Genomic DNA, 14,793 nt, shown 5'->3' on the forward strand with positions numbered 1-14,793 from the left:
ACATCTCTGTCTCTCTTCCCTTGACCTGAACTGGATGATACGGCCATTGCTAGCTGCACAGAAGGCTGGGAAAGTGATACCTGGAGGTTTTATTTTTTTGTATCTGTAATGGGTACCTGGCAAGTAGATTGAGGATGGCCTTGAGTAGTTGTCCAAAAATGTCATATTTTGCTAATTCCATGCTAAAGAATTGGAAGCCGTGTCCCAAGATTTTGCTGGTGTTTATTATAGAGAATCATCAGGGTCTGACTTAAAGTCTTTTAGCAAACTTCAGACTCACAAGTAGTAGCCTTCATCCATATTATCTTTAAATACAATGCTTATTGTACCATTAAGTGTTCAAGTGTTGACACCAATGAGAGGTTTATCGGAAACAAATTTAGGAATTAGCCTACTTGACATTGTCAGCACTAACCAAACACCTCACACTTAATTAAACACCAGATGTCTAAAGTAGGCTTATGAAAATTGAAAATTCCAGTGTAGGCTGTTAATTAATCTGAGGTTTGTTTTTTCTAGATGGCAAAAATATTTCCCTACCAATTAATTGCCTAATCCTCAGGGCTGTAAGCTCAGCCTCCATGTATATTTCAAATATCCTATCACTCAATAAATTGCAGCTAGCATCAGCAAAATATTTTTGGCTTATTTGAAGACTGGAGCAAATGAGGCCAAGAAAGTGACTCAATAGATTAGAGGAACGGTAGAGTGAAGGATGCTGAGAACAATCTGATTACACACACGTATATCCATTATGTTTTGAGTTTCAAACTCTTCCAACTGTGGACATTATTTTTTGTCCCTCTGACTTCCTCTGAAAAATGACATGAGCAAATTTCTCACTGCAGTTGGAAGCAGACTTGGTTAGAAGAAAGAGGCCAATAGGAGGGGAAATGTGACAAATGAATCTGCTAGAAAAGAAAAACTGAAGCCATTCGGAGAGCAAAGGATCCAGGAGTAATTGCAGTTTGGCTGGGCAGGGCCCGTGCAAACTTCCATTTTAGTACTGACTCACGACCAACATTTCATGGTGCTTTAGCATTTATGAGACATTTCACTTACATTGCCAATTGGCCCAGGCGCTAATAAATCTCAACTAGAGCATATTTGGTATGTACAATTACAGTGGGATGTAATAAGTATTATTTTTTGCCATCCAACAGTTTATCCTCCATCTTCCCTTTTCTGGAAACTGGCTCAAGCCTGGCCAGTTGTAGTACCCATTCACCTGAACCTATGGAGGGACCAGTCAGGACCTTCCCTTGGGATTTTAATATATACTTATCCACCCACCTCGTCACTGCTCCATGTTGTAAATCTGGAAGAAGAACTGGAGTTGTGGAAGAGAACAATGGAGATGGGAGAGAATTTAGCAACACTTTGAGGCCAAGATCAATCTTTGTTTGAATCCAAGCCTTTGGGATGTCTGAGTTAGGTGAGCCAATAAATTCTGTTTCTAGCTTGGCTAGTTTGAGTATCTGTCACTTGTATGGAAGAATCTTGACTGACACCATTTACGCAAGTGACAATCCATCTTCCCAGGTTCAACTTGAATTGAGCCTTGTGATGGAGTCTTCCTGAATGACCCCTCCTTTTACCAGTAGCTATATCATTTACTGTCTGTGGCAAACTGCATCGTGTTGACTGCAATTGCTATAGTCTCTTGTTTTTCAAATATCTTTTCAGTTGTAAAGCACAGTAGGAATGGATCATTCTGTCCCCAATTAATAAACAAGAGGAGTTTCAAAAATCTTAAGGGAAATTGTTTGATTAGCATTTGAAATGTGTTTCTCCAGATAATTAATGGAAGCAACCATGAAGTGCCCTGGCCAGCTCAACCATAAAATCTGATTTTATGAATATGTTTTTATGATGGCAGAGAATAATAGCAGTATCATGCTGAAAACCAATGCTTGAGGGGAAAAAAAGCAGGTTGGATTTGAGGAAAGAAGGCAGTTGAAACAGATTTTCTGGACTAGCTAGGGAAGCTTTCAAGTTGAGTTGGTTTTCTTTCTCAAAAAATTAGTTTTGATTTTTTACCAAATGTATATATCCCCACAGGGTTTCAAGAGTCAAATAGTTCTGCAGGGTTTATCACAGCAAATAGCTGTTTGAGAGCTGCCTACTCAGTTTCCTGCTTCTTGGAAGCAACTGCTTTTTAAGTCTGGTTAGTTTTGGTATTTAACATATACGTCTAAGCCACTTCTTGATTTTCCTCTTAGGTTTTATGTACTAATTTCCCTTAAGGGACATAACATTTCAGTGTTGTCCTCACCTGTTCCCCCCAGTACTTATACCTTATTTTTTTAAATTATAAATTTGGATCAATATTTAGTGCTCACATTAATATGACTAGATATATATAATTCACTGTCAAGCCATGTGGGACAAACATTACTGTTACTATCACAACTCTAATACTTCTCAGGAATGATAATCTCATATTTTCTTTATTTGCTTAGGTTTCTGTGTAATTATTAACTTAACCTCAGGTTCTCTTCCAGTTGGTTACATATCCTCTCAATGCCCAATGGTTGAAATGAAGGAATTTATTACTCTCACTTAACATGAAATGTGAAGGCAGACTATTTCAGTTGGTTTAATGGCTCAGTGATATTGTGTTTTCTATCAATTTCCTGTTTTTGAAGACATAGCTCCCTGACACTTCTGATCTGCTTCTGTCTAGAGAGGATTGTTCTCTGATTGTGCTACATAGCTTCTGTCCTGGGCTCTCCTTTCACTACTATCCTGAAGGTTATTTTGCTTTGTTCTTGAGTTGATTTTCTTGCTTGCTGAATCCCAAGGTTCCTCTTTCTTGATTCCCTTTCTCATTTTGGTGGAGTTCCTTCTCCTGTGGTAGCTTTTCCCCCCTTTGGTTAAATATACATGGCACAAATTTTACCATTTTACTCACAGTTAAGTGTGCATTTCAGTGACGTTGTACATTCAACATTATTCTGCAGAAGTCACTAATATTCTTTTTTAAAACCTTTTCATCATCCCAAATGTAAACTCTCTGCCCATTAAAGCACAATTCTCCATTCTACGTGTCCTGGTAACCATCATTATTCTTCTGTCTCTATATATTTAACTATGCTGGGTACATCTATAAGTGGAAACAAAGTATTTGTCTTTTCTCTAGTGCCTTTTTAAGAAAGGGTGTATGAGAAGTACACTTGGAACAGGGGACAGAGACCCTCCGCAGATGCCTGAAACCATGGGTGGTACTGAACCCTATATATGCAATACAATATTTTTTCTTATATGTCCTGCAGTGTTGCCAGATAGTACCAGAGTTAATCTGTCCTGCATGTTTTTTCACCTACTCATCCTTTGCATCACTACTCTTGCAATTTGTTTTTTTTTTTTTTTTTTTTAATTTTTTATTGTTGGCTGTTCAAAACATTACATAGTTCTTGATACATCATATTTCACAATTTGATTCAAGTGGGTTATGAGCTCCCATTTTTACCCCATATACAGATTGCAGAATCACATCAGTTACACATCCATTGATTACTCTTGCAATTTGGACCATTATAAGTAAAATACATGTTACTTGAACACAAGCACTGTGATATTGCAGCAGTTGATACAATAACCAAGATGGCTACTAGGTGACTAACTGGTGGATTGCAGATGGACACGCTGGAGAAAGGGATGATTTGCTTCCCAGGTAGGACAGAGCAGTATGTGATGAGATCTCATCAAGCTATTTGGGGTGGTAGACAATTTAAAACTTATGAATAGTTTGTTTCTGGAATTTTCCACAAAATAATTTCAAACCCTGGTTGATCATGGGCAGCTGAAACCATGGAAAGCAAAACCACAGATAGGGGGCTATTGTATATTTTGAAACATGCATATCTAAAAATACTCTATTTGCCTTCTCATTTATGAATAACTTGCCTACGAACATAATTCTGAGTTGGGTGTATTTTAGTTTTGAAGGTGCTCGTTCAGTATGATGTCCCAGTAGGGATCCTGGATCTGCAGCTTCATTGCCTGGTTCAAAGTTCAGCTCTGCCATTTGCTATGTGTGTTGTATTGGGCAAGATGCTTTGCCCCTTTGGAACTCAAGATTTGTCTTCTGTGAAGTGCAGATTAATAGTAGTACCTAATTCACTGGTTGTTGTGTAAACAAATTATAAAGCACTTACAACAGTGCATGGCACATAGTTCAAGGCTTCCCTGAGTCTTAGCTCTATCACTTTCCAACTTCTAGTGCTGCTGTGTCCCTTCCTGTCCCTTCCTTTTTTTTCTTTTGGAGTAGCTGGGATTTACAGGTATATACTACCATGCCCCACTGTGTCCTTTATTTTCGTATATTTTTGTCTACATGTTTTATCCTTTGGTCATTTTGCCATATACTTAATGCCCAAGAGCTCTGCCTTGTTCTCATTTCCTTAAAAACAAATAAACAAACAAAAAAGCAAACAATAGGCTGTTCTTGGGTGTCTATCTTCTATCTCTGAGAATTCCAATGGGGGGAAAAACAAGACAAAAACTTGTTTTTCTTTTCCTTCATATCCTTGTTTCCTCCATATTGCTTTTTTTTTCTGTTTACTTTTACATCTATCTTTAATATTAGAATCTTTCTTCTAACATCTGGCCATTCTTGGCTATACGGGGCAGAAAAAAATAAAAGCTCATTGGAAGCACGTGTACATGGATAGGGCTTGTCAATTATAGGTTTTGGCACAGGGTGACAGGAGCCCCTCATGTCTATACCTTTGTCTTTTCTCTTTGGCAGTCAGATTCACCAGAGAAGAATCTTGCAATCTCTTCTCTGGAGATGTGTGTCAGGATGTCAGCCTGCTGGAGAAGAGGGCTTGGGCAGCATGTAAATTGTCATTTAACCCTCCTGATGCAGTTAACTTCTCCTGAGACTAAACCTGGAGTGTTTTTCTGGGGTGAGGAAGTCACCCAGCTGTAATGACTTTGGGAAGACGTCTAATGCTGCTTTAATAGTCATCCTGCTGTAGCTATTTTCTTGTTCTTGTTCCTAGTTCTGCTGTGTAAACTGAGGTTCTTTCCAGTGGAACTATCAACAGTGGAGAATAATAATAATAATAATAATAATAATAATAATAATTCTATTTTTATCAAAAAGGGAGCTTTTGTCCATATTCCACATTACAATTTCCCCTTTATTCGTTGAATACATTTTTCCATGTTAATAAAAAATAGTCTCTGGCCAGAAGTGGTGGCCTATGCCTGTAATTCCAGTGACTTCAGAGGCTGAGGCAGGAGGATGGCAAGTTCAAAGCCAGTCTCAGCAATTTAGCAAGACCCTAAGCAACTGTGAGACGCTGGCTCAAAAGTTTAAAAAAGGTCTGGGCATGTAGCTCAGTGGTTAAGTATCCCTGGGTTCAATTTCCCCTATCAAAAAGAAAGAAAGAAAAAAGTCTCTGAAATATAGTATCCCTATTTCAATATAAATGTTATAATTTCTTGGACCAACTTTTTACAACTGGATAAATTTGGGTTATTTCCAAATTCTTTATAAGCAACAGTGCATTGAACATCTTTGTTGCAAAATTTCTGTTTACATCTTTATTTCCTCAACTACAATTCAGAGTTACTTTTTTTTTTTTTTTGTGATGCTGGAAATTGAATCCTGGGCCTTAGTACGTGCAAGGCAAACACTCTACCAACTGAGCTATATCCCAGGCCCCCAATTCAGTGCTGCTACTAATGATACTACTTGTGACAGCTCACTAATCCTGTGAGATGCTCTATGAAATAAAATTTCTGCAAACATACTTTTGGGAGTCCTGTGATTCTGCGTGGTTTTGGAAATCATTTTTTAAAACTCCACATATTCTTCTGTGCTGCAGTTCAGTTTGGAAGCCACCATGTGCAGACTCAGCTTGCATTTTACCCAAGGAATGCTGTGCTGATCAAGGCCTGAGGGAAGTAGTGCAAGAAAAATCCACAGGGCAGGGGGTGTCTGGCTCAGTGACAAATAGCCCAAGATTAATAGAAAGCACACAGCATAATCCACCGAATTTACAATCATGATGTGCTTAGAGTATTATACAGTAGGAAGAAATGTTTTGGCATAATGTCTTTTAAAAAATCACAATACTCTGAAATAAGGCACATTTGTTTGGAAACCAAACTTCTTAGCGTACATTTTTTTTTTTTTTTTTAAAAAAGACTGTCCGAACAGTGCTGAGTTTTGAGGGAAGGCTCCAGATGGAAAAACAAACACCATTCAGCAAAGTCAAATAAAGGGCCAAGTCTAATAATTCTGAAACTTATTATAGTGAAATCTCACAAGGCAAGCTTGTTAAAATGTGAGTTTCTGGGTCTCAATCTGCTTAGTCTAACTTCTCTGCTATAGTCCAGGCCTTAAATTCTGAACCTATACCAAGGACTCCCCAGAAATCTGATGTCAGAGGCCCTGGACCACAACTTGGGAAATTAGTTCAGAGGGTGTTTTGCCAAAAATTACCAGAGTTCCTTGAATTCACTGGTAATTTCTCTAGAATTCCCTGGTTACCTGTCCGTGGATAGCAGGGATAAGGCTGAGAGGTCTTTTTGTTGGTGGTTTGTTTTGTTTTTTGAGACAAGGTCTCCCTAAGTTTCCAGGCTATCTTCAAACTCGGAATTCTCCTGCCTCAGCCTCCCCAGTGGCTGGGATTCCAAGCAGGAGCCACAACCTCTGGCCTGAGAACAGCTTTTAATTATCAAGCAGGGCACCAAGCCCAGAAGATGGGCTCTGTGACCCACAAACTTCTGGGATGGTAGGGTTCTCAAACATCCTTTCTGGTCTCTTTCCTTGGGGCAAATTTCATGTAACCCTTTCAGAAAGCAGGGGCTGTCAGGCTGAAGGCTATAAAAAGCCTGGGGATGGGCTTTTAAAATCTGTAATTAGGGAAAATGAGAAAACAGGCTGGCTCTGCTCTTTGGCTCAAGGAACAGGAACCGGACACTTAGCATTTAGAAGCATATTTTTGTGGGATCCCTGTTCCTCTGTGAGCCCTGATGCCCTGACTTTCTGCCCCCTAACACTCCTCCTTCTGATGCCCTTTTCCCTACTTTGACTAATTCTGGAGTCTAATTAGAGACACAAATACTCAAAATCTTTGACCCAAACACATAGGCAGAGCCCTCAACCTAGAGAGTTCGGGTTCAGCCCATGGGGGTGTGGGGTGGGGGGAGTGCGCTTTCAGCTGTCATGAATTCAGGGGGCACAGTTCTTGCTGCAAAATAGTCCAACCACCTCCCACTTCTGCCCCTTCAGGCCACCGGTTGCAGAGAGGAGTGCTGGTCTCCGGGATCAAAGGTCGCGGATAACGAAGCTCCCTGGGCTCTGCGCCAGGCGCCCCCGCCCAGCTCCCGAGATCCGAGTCCGGGGACAGACGGGGAGCTTCGGCAGCGCGGAGCGCTGGGCTGCCAGGAACGCCACGTCACTCGCGACCTGACCTTACCGGCCCGCCCTGTCCCCGGAGGCGCGAGCGACTTGGGCCGCTGAGGGTAAGCGCTGCCGGGCCCCCAGGCTTTCTGGAACCTGGCACCAGCCCGCGGGGCGATTGCCAGAAATCGGGGCTCCTACTGTGACCCCACGTGCCTGGGGCGCAGGCTGCAGTGTCAGAGCCGCCAGGTTTCAAGTTCAGATCGGAGGCGACCTTGCGCCTCCCCAGCCCACCCCATTTTCGGATCTGGAAAGAGCTGTGGTCTTGGGGCGGAGGTGGTGGTGGTGGGAGGTCACGCAGTGTGCGTGGACACCGCTCCTGCATGACAGAGGGCGGAAATGTCCCTTGTCCCCAGCCTCACTTGGTGCCCTTTTAGGCCTTGCACGAGCTGCCCACTTTCTCCTTTGCCTCTAGAAAACACACCGGAAGGGGGAGCTTTGGGTCAACAGGAGGCTTTTCTGTCCCGAGAAAGGCCCGCCTTCCGTGCACCTGGTTTTAATAAGGGCCTGGGGAGAAATATGGCCAGGGGCCTGAAGGATCCCCAAGAACTTCTGTCCATAGAGAGAAAGAAGGGTGCACGTGGGCCGTACGTGCGCAGACGCATTCCCTGTACAAAGGCTTGTAAAGCCTCGTGCACTTTTCAAGTTTAATTGTAGCCTGGAGAGGATGTAAGTTGTAGTGATGTTAGAAATGGGATATAAATAGCAGTTAAAAACACATTTATTAAAATTGAGGACAAGGAGACTGCACAGTTGTGCACAATGTATTCTTTTCTTCCCAGTTTTAATCACACACACAAAAAAGGAATATAGAAAAACAATTGCGGCTCCTTCCTATACTCCCACCTCCTTAATCCATGGGCACACATATTTTTACATAGTTGCAATTAGAAGTACACCGCGTTCTCTTTCTGGAACAAGGGAGGTAAATTACACCCCACAGGGGAAGTGTTCATTAGTTCTAAGGAAAAGATCTCAATACATGAACTGGAAGTTTAAGATTGTATCAGGCTTTCAACCTATATTATAAAAGTTTAAAGGATAAAAGACATGAAAGGCTTTCTAAAAAGACCCTTATGAGACATGTAAATATATATTCACGCACATTCTTATTGCATCTTTGTCTAAAGCCAAGGGGAGATTTCTTTCCAATGTAGCCCTTTGATCTTTACAATCTTAAAAAAAAAATTACTCTTACTCTACCTTGTACTAGAATTTTGGGAACATGAAGTTTTCATGAAAACCTATTTAAACCCTTAATCAGCGTTTAAGCTGAGATCTCAGGGTCTTGTGCTTCTGTTCCCTTTGTCTAGAATGCTTTTCCCTGGCCTTTGAATTGCTTCCTCCTCCATATTCAGATCTCAGCTCAAATGTCAACTTCCCTGACATCTGTGCAATGACAGTGTTTTATTTTCTTCAAAGCACCAGCCATGATTGGAGATAACCTTGGTTTGATTATTGCCATTGTCCCATCCCCTCGGAAACATAAGCTCCAGGAGAATAGGGGTCTTGCTGTTTTTTCTTGCTATTGTTTTCTAGAACCATACCAGCTCTTCCACACTGCCAGTGTCCACCAGGACTAGCATTTCAGTAAACACTAAAATAATAATAATAAAGTTCACAAAATCACATGTGACCCTTGAGGAACCATCTTTAGTTCCCCCATGCCCCACTCCCTGCCTTTTCCCAGAGTGCCTTGGGCATGAGATTGCTCTCTGATCTGCTGGCCCATCTTAGGGTCCTACCCACAGCGTCCAGGCCAGTTATAGGAATTAGGCCGCGGAGACAGTTGGAGCGCAGGCAATGTCTGTTGGATGGGGTTTTTGAACTAGAAAGCAACTGGGACTGTCCCTTGGGGACTGGACTGCTGGCCACACAAACCCTCTGACCCTTTAGCACCTTCTAGTGCTTGGCTGCCTGTGTGAGGTTCTAAGGTTTGTGCATTGTGGGAGCTGCTTGAGAAAGATGCTCTGTTTATGTTGGCCTCCAAGGACAGGGAATAATTATGGGAGTGACAGGCTGCTCAAGTCGAGGGCTTTCCACCAGACTGCTCTCTGGACTGCTTGCAGGCAAAGGCCATGGATTCCCGTGGACTCCTGTGTGGTTCCTTAGAGCCATGTCTCAGAGGAAGCCTCGGTGAGGAAGAGCCTGGGGTGGGGACAGAAAAGTTTTGAATTTTCCTGTGGCTCCTTGGGAGTTGATGGTTGTTGAGGACCTCAGAACAATACTGGAGTGAAGTGTCCTGTTTGCCTTTCTTCAAGGCCGCACAGGGCTCCAAAGTTCTCAAAGGCTCCATGGTCAGAGTCTGCATGGACGGTAGTGAATGAATGTTCTCTCCTATGCATTATAAACAGCATTTGGTAGAATGAAGACCACTGAGTCAATCACTTATGCCACCAATCTTATTCTTTTACCTTATCAGGGAAGCACCATTATCACTTCCAATTCACAGATGAAGAAACTGAGGCTGAATAACTTGCTGAAGATCTGTGCTGTCAAATAGTGGAGCCAGGATTCAAATCAGAACCTGTGTTTTTAATTACTACTAATGGCATTTCTTAGGTGTCACTGATATAACTTGTCATACTTGAGCTTAAAATAAATGAGCCGGGTGTGTTGGCACATGTCTGTAATTCCAGCAGCTTGGGAGGCTGAGGCAGGAAAATCACGAGTTCAAAGCCAGCCTCAGCAAAAGCAAGGCACTAAGCAACTCATTGAGACCCTGTCTCCAAATAAAATACAAAATAGGGCTGGAGATATGATTCAGTGGCCAAGTACCCCTGAGTTCCATCCCTGGTACCTGCTCTGAAATTCATTGCCTTGCCAATGTACTAACATAAAATGCATACTTTTGATGTTTCTCTGTGAATTAGAATTTTTCTCTGTTGTATGAAACCATGACAGAAATAATAAATATTACAATATAGGAGTGGCTGCAAATTCCACTCCCAACCCTCTACTTTATATTTTATATTTATCAAAACAGCCTACTATTCTCAGTAGTTCACTTAATAATAAGAAATACTATACAGTTTAATTTAAAATAAATGTATATAAAATGAGGTGCCACCTATGTGTACATATTATAATCTGTGTATAAGACAAAATCATTAGCAAAAAGGATCTGGGGTGCAAGAAAGAGAAAATTGACTATCACTGTCATGAGAATATAATTGAAGTTTGGGAATTTGATGGTGTATACACAGGGCTAAATGTTATTCCTTAATTCAACAGATATGTATGGAATGATTTTTATGTATAAAGCATTGTGTTAGATCCTCACATAAACTACAGAGACAAGGCAGGTTGATATTCAAGGCTATAATACTTTAGTGACATTAATAAACAACCCACTGTATTGAAACCCTCAACACTAATCAAAGCTTATTTTATGAAGAATCATGCGATTCCTGAGGAATTAAAAAAAAAAGCTCAATCACTTTATGAATTAGCATTTGAGTCTGGTGCGTGGTGCATACCTGTAATACCAGTGGCTCAGGAGGCTGAGGCAGGAGAATCATGAGTTCAAACCCAGCCTCAGCAACTTAGTAAGGCCCTAAGCAACCCAATGTGACCCTGTTTCTAAATAAGATTTAAAAAAGGGCTGAATTCACAGTCTTGCTAACTGGCAGAATGCGTTGAGAGAGGGAGAAACAACAACAACAACAACAAAAGCTCTTAAGATTTCAAGATTGGGTGGTACTGAAAAGAATTGACAGCAAGGGCTTGGATTGTGGCTCAGTGGTAGAGCATTGCCTAGCACCAGTGAGGCAATGGGTTCAATCCTCAGCACCACATAAAAAAATAAAATGAAAATAAAGATATTCTGTCTATCTACAACTAAAAAAAAATTTAAAAAAATATAGACAAACAAGGGGCTGGGGTTGTGGCTCAGTGGCAGAGCATTTGCCTAGCATGTGTAGGTCACTGGGTTCAATCCTTAACACCACATAAAAATGGGTAAAATAAAAGATATTGTGTCTATCTACAACTGAAAAATAGAAAAAGTCTTTTTTTTTAAACAAATAGACATTAAGAGGCAGAGGAGCTAGGCACATACCAACAGAAAAATAGACACATACCAGCTTCACACCACTGGGTGTGAAGCTGAGAAAGTTGGGATTCCAGTTTCTGTGCTGCAGGACTTTTCTGAGCCTTTGGAGAGAATGCACCATATGGCACTTCCCAGGTGACTGTAGAAGTCCCTGTTCATTCCTCCCCAGGCATTTCTTGGGTCTGACTTTGGAAATGTATCCACAGACCAGGTCTACAAGTAAAAGGAAAGCGGAACCCTTTGCATCTGCAGGTTGTCATCTTCAGCGACATCAGTTCTACGCTGTAGTCAAGAAACACGTCCTAGGAAGACCTAAGCTGAGGACACTTAGTTTTGGGACCAGATTAGTTTGTATCTGTCCATGTCTTCCAGCAGCTGCTCTCAGCCCCATTTCATGGTGCCTTGGATTGATGGGGACTAATCAAGGTTGAAAGGAATATGAGTGAGAATTGCGTACTCGGGCCTGCAGGTTGGGGTGTGACCGAGACTTGTTTCTTCCTGAGGATTCTGTGCTCCTCTTTCCAAGGCCCTGTTTCTGTTGCTGGAGCTCCACTGCTGCTCTTGTTTGGATGCTGTTTCCTTTAGATCCGGGTCCTTCTGTTATGAAACACCATGTATATTACTTAACTCTAGATCATCCAAATGGACTCATTTCTAGGACTATGCAAGCTCTCCACGTGACACTTAATGACATGATTTCACTTACATCAATGCCTGCTCTTATCAGAAAGGCATCCTTGTGATCTTTGAAAAACACATGGCAAAAATACATAAAACTTTCCATTTAAGCCATTTTTAGGTGTGTGCACAGTGACATTGAGGATGTTTATGTTGATGTGTCCCCATCACCAGGTCCAACTCCAAGATTCCTTTCATTTTGCAAAACTGACATTCCAGACCAGTTAAACAGTAACTCCCCTTCACCTTCTCCCTCTGGTGCCTGTCAACCACCATTCTTTCTCTGTATGAATCTGACTAGCCTAGATATCTCATATAAGTAGAATCATACAATATGTTTCCTGTTGTGCCTGGCTTATTTCACTTAGCATAATGTCTTCAAGATTAGTCATGTTGTAACGTGTCAGAGTTTTCTTCCTTTCAAAGGTTGAATCATATTCCATTGTATGGATATACCACAGGTTGTTTACCCATTCTTCTATCCATGGACACTAGGGTTGCTTCTACCTCCCTGAGATCTTAAGTTCATTAAGAATCCTTTCTTGGAGCTTCCTTTACACAAGTTGGAGAGTCCTTTTGGATTTGTTTCAATGACATTTGAATTGATAGTAGAAAATCACCATTTTGCTAAATCAGTGTATAATCGGGCCCATCAGACTTCAGAGAAAAAACAAAACAAATTACAAAACCCAACAAACCCCAACCTTTCTAATTCCAGTTTTAAGTGGACTGAGTAGCAGTAGTTGTGTACTTGATTGGGAGTCTTGTGGGAGGAGAAATCCCTTTCAATTATAGAAGGGGAAGGGGCTGTCTTAAGGGTTAGCAGTTCAGTGTTGGGGCCCTCCATGCTTCCTAGGTCTTGGCAGGGTTTCTCAGGTTTGGGTCCAGAGGTGAAAAATCAGTAAGTTGGTTGGAAAACCAGTCCTGGATTCCACAAAGAAGGAATTTGGCTGTTTCTCAGGAACATGCTAGATTGGGGGCTGCTAGATTAAAGGGAGTTTTAGGGGAACAGAAGGAGGTGTGAAAACCATCAAGAGTCCTTATCTCAGCCCACTTCCCATCCATCCTTCTTTTCTTTGAAAGAAGAATTTGGTTCATGGAGAGCAAAATAGTTTTGACTGAGCTAGTAGATGTGAAATAATTTCAAGGCTAGCTGAAAAGTAGCCAGTTGATAAATTTTATTTCCCTTTTTCCAGCCTTACAGGGCACAAGCTTTATCATTTGAATCCACATGTTCCCAAACTGTGCATGGAGGCACCTCGGGGCATTGCAATAGTCACAGGAGTGCTGTGAGATATTTAAAAATTTTGGGAAAACACAGCTATATTTGACATCTTCATGTGGGTTACTCCATGAGTTACTAGCTTGAGTTAGTTCATAGTGTCTCCATTGGGATGATGTGCTACATTCATTTTAATGGTGTTGTATCTTTGTGAAGCTGGTTTTTCAGGGGTTGCCATGATAAAAGTTGAGTACCTCATGAAAATCAACATGGAACAGGAAATGAGGGGAGCAGGCTGCAAACTGATTCTACCATGCCCAATAAATGCATATATTCCATTAAATAATTGTGATTTGTGATTAGTTAGGAGTGGAATAAAATATATTTTAAAAACTTATATTTAATTTTTCAAGTGGTTACTGGATTTTGAGGACACAAAGACTTTTTGTTTTTCAAATTCAGTACTTAACAAATGGAACTGTTAGATGTTTCTTTTACTCCATGGGTACCAAAAAATTATTGAGATACTAAAAACACTGTGTACCAAGAGAGTTTGGGAACCTCTACTTTAATCTGTCAGAAAATACCCAAAATATTGTATTTACTTTTAAATACATCAGACATGGGATTGGAGATGAGATGCAAAAAAGAATCAAGTAGATACTCAGGGATTTTTAAAAAAGTAAGTAGCTTTATTTTTCTGATTATAATATTAATATATTTTGGTTATATAAAATACAGAAAGATACAAAATTGAAGAAAAATAATCCGTATTCCACCCCCAAGAGATAACATATGCCATTCCCAAGAGATAACAATGGATAACATTTTTGTGTACTTTTTTCTATGATTATTTAAGAATAGATATTTTAGCAAAATTGAACCATGTATCTTATTTTACTACTTCAAAAGTCACTATTTTAGAGCCATATTTCCATGTTAATGTGAATACATTTGTGATCATATATAATGCGTACATATTTACTTTAAACAAGTTTACAGATACACTTTCCAGGGCCAGAAGCCTCTCAGATCTGAATCCTTTATTGCTAATTGCAGGCTGATTACAGTAAGAGTAGCTCAACTATGCCCTCTTGTGGTTTGATGCAGTATTTAATATTTTCCTTCAATTATTTGTGTAGGCCTTGTACCCTTGACATGGAGGATATAAAGGGAGTTTTAGGGGAACAGAAGGAGGTGTGAAAATCCTCTAGGAGATCATAATCTATAAGGGGAGATGAAACATATAATCAAATAACTTTGAAATAAAATAGGAAGTAATCAGTGTCACAAGACAGCTACAGTTAAAATCCCATAGGCACAAAGCTTATTCCTGAAGATTAAAGATTTAAATGACACATGGCAATGGCAGCCATGAGGATAGCAGACAACGTTTGTTGCTGATGATCAGCAACT

At 40.7% G+C, this 14,793-nt stretch overlaps 1 protein-coding gene across 3 annotated transcripts in view; it reads left to right on the forward strand.

The window, feature by feature from the left end:
• Positions 1-7,328: 7,328 nt before the first annotated feature.
• Positions 7,329-14,793, forward strand: part of LOC124109060 (uncharacterized) — a 179,250-nt gene continuing 171,785 nt past the window's right edge. The window contains exon 1 of one of the 3 annotated variants that reach the window (XM_046467537.1): positions 7,329-7,485. The gene's annotated coding sequence lies outside the window, so the exon portion shown is untranslated. The remainder of the gene's footprint in view (positions 7,486-14,793) is intronic. The other 2 variants (XM_046467539.2, XM_046467538.2) reach the window with 2 other exon arrangements.

This window comes from Marmota monax, unplaced genomic scaffold (assembly GCF_021218885.2).
Source record: "Marmota monax isolate L192 unplaced genomic scaffold, Marmota_monax_Labrador192_F-V1.1 WCK01_AAM20220418_F8-fsc00135, whole genome shotgun sequence".
In the NCBI taxonomy this organism is placed as follows: domain Eukaryota; kingdom Metazoa; phylum Chordata; class Mammalia; order Rodentia; family Sciuridae; genus Marmota; species Marmota monax.